This window comes from Penaeus japonicus, unplaced genomic scaffold, assembly GCF_977035675.1.
Source record: "Penaeus japonicus unplaced genomic scaffold, GWHDUDI00000001_assembly GWHDUDI00000031, whole genome shotgun sequence".
NCBI lineage: Eukaryota > Metazoa > Arthropoda > Malacostraca > Decapoda > Penaeidae > Penaeus > Penaeus japonicus.
In genome coordinates, this window is record NW_028234433.1 from 1113392 (window position 1) to 1115891 (window position 2500).

General features: G+C 51.4%; 1 protein-coding gene across 12 annotated transcripts in view; it reads right to left on the reverse strand.

The window, feature by feature from the left end:
• The window catches only part of LOC122259006 (uncharacterized), a 166591-nt gene that overhangs the window by 95920 nt on the left and 68171 nt on the right, over positions 1–2500 (reverse strand). Inside the window, exon 1 of one of the 12 annotated variants that reach the window (XM_086555482.1) lies at positions 752–934. The exons of the other annotated variants lie outside the window; for them this stretch is intronic. The gene's annotated coding sequence lies outside the window, so the exon portion shown is untranslated. Of the gene's footprint in view, positions 1–751; positions 935–2500 lie in introns of those variants that run through there. 12 annotated transcript variants of the gene reach the window in all.

Here is a 2500-nt window from a genome sequence, read left to right on the forward strand (position 1 = left end):
CTGGTCTGACCCAGTAATAAGCCATCGCCGACCTTGCAGCACAACGGGACTAAGGGGGCATCCACGCTCACGGGGCACGTGGCACTCGCACAGACAACGATTTTTGTGAGGCTGCGTTCGCGTGCTCTCCCTCTCGATGCCTTTGACTAGCGTGAAAGATATCATACGGAAGGTTAGCACAAGAACGCGTGAAAAAATTAAGTAGGTTATAATAGCTGGCTAACGTCAAGAGATATGATATACCACGCATCCATCATAGCACGATGAGACACATCATAACAAGGGTGATCACTGCCCTCTGACTAAGTTTTCAATGCCGATATTAAAACAGATGCACATTACGGGAACAACTAAAGTTAATTGATCTAATTACTTCCTTATAAAAACATTACATATGCAAATAAACACGTTGATACTGAAATAATAAAACAAACAAATGAAACAGAGCAAGTAACATGACAAAGGTGACATAATTAAAGGAAGAATAAGATGAAGACGAACAAGTAATAGAAGAAGAAGAAGGAGAAGAACGAGATGAGGATGAGAAAGTGGGAGAGGAGTAAGTGGAAGAGGAGAAAAAATAATTTTAAAAAATAAAGAAAAAGGGGAGAAAGAAAAATAAATATGGCAAGGACGAAAATGAGGAAAAGAAAAAAAATTAAAAGGAAAGAAGAGGAGGAGTGGAGGCAGAAGAAAAACTCAACTCTGCACCCCCTCCCTCCCTGCCCCGCCAAAGCCTCCAAGAACTTACCGTGACCAAAATGAGCTTGAGACGTCGGCTGTCCTCGTGAGCTTTGGATGAGCGTGATGGCGACCGTCAAGTCAAGCTCTCTTCTCCCTCTCTTCTCTTTCTCTCTCACTCTCTCGAGCAGGCGGAGAGAGGTACCGGTTCCGTCCACAGAGAAGAGAGTTCGCAGCACTTATTAGAAGTCCTCCACTCCCCTCTCCACCTCTCCCTCACTTCCTTTCCCCCAGTTCATCTCTCTCTTTTCTCTCTATTCCTCCACCACAACCTATCAGCACCCTCTCTCAAATCCGTCCTAATTCAATAAAGATTTCTTTCTCTATCCCTCCCCTATCCTCCCTAACCTTATTTAACCCCACCCTCTCTACCCTCATCTCCCCCCTCCTCCCCCTCCTACTTCCTCCACCGCTCACACTCCCCCTCCTTCATCTCTTCCCACCTCTCTCCCATCACTCCATCTCCCCACCTCATCATCCACCCCCCCATTCCCCAACCCCTTTCATCTCATTCCTCCAGTCTTTCTCCTCTCCGATTTATCCCACCTTATTCTCCCTCCCTCCACCTCATCAACTCGTATCCTCTCCTCACTCTCACTCACCCCCCTCCTCCTCCCACTCTCCATAAAACTGTTCCCCCTCTCTTCCTATACCTTACTCAAAACCCCCTCCTCCCTTTCTCCTCCACCTCTTCTCTCTACCTCTCTTCATACCTCCCCCCATCTATTACACTCAACTCACCCCCACTTTCTCTCCCATCATCTCACCCACATCCCCTACTCACCCTTCGTCAAAGTAACCCTCTTCCCATTTACTCCCACACACTCTCCGTGCTCACCGACTATTCCTCCTCTCCGATTCTCCATCCTACAACCTCTACCCCCCTCGAACAACCCCTCTTCTCACCAACATCGCTCTCTTCTCCTCCCCGTATCCCGCTATCATCCACCAACCCTACCTCTCATCTCCACTACACCACTCTTCTCTCAAGCATCCTCTCCTATCCCCCCCCCTCCTCACACCACCACTTCCCCTCAATCTTCCACTCTTCATCTCTCCACCCCACATTCTCCCCACTCTCAACCCCACGTCCCCCCTCCACCCCCTCACCAACCTCCTCTTTCCTTCCCACCCACCTCTCTCTCAACACCTCCACTACTCTCATCCTACTCCACTCTCCTACCCCTCGTCCCCGAACCCCTCTCCCACACCGCCTCCTCTCCACATCCACCCTCACTCCCTCCTCCATCTCTCTCTCTCTCTCTCTCCACCTCCACATCCCACACTCCCTCCACTCTCCCTTCCACCCTAAACCCCCCTCCCCCCCTCAATCCTCACTCCCCTCCCCTCTCACCACCACACTACCGCTTCCCTCTCACTGCCACTCTCCTGTACCTCCCCCCAGCCTCTCCACCCCCCATCTCTCCTCGCCTCATCTCTCCCCACGCTCTCCTCTCCAATATCACCTATCTCACATCACCACCATCTCTCCCCTCCCCTCACCCCTCACCAGACTCCCATCGCACCTCTAACCCACTCACCACGCACCGTCGGTCCAGCACCATTCCCTAGCACTCTCAAGGTGCTCCTCTTCTCCACACCCCTCCACGTACTAGCCTCTCCTCCTATCTCCTCTCCTCCCCTCTCCCCACTCCCAGCTCTTATTTCTCTCTCTCTCTCTCTCTCTCTCTCTCTCTCTCTCTCTCTCTCTCTCTCTCTCTCTCTCTCTCTCTCTCTCTCTCTCTCGGTCCGATGTGAG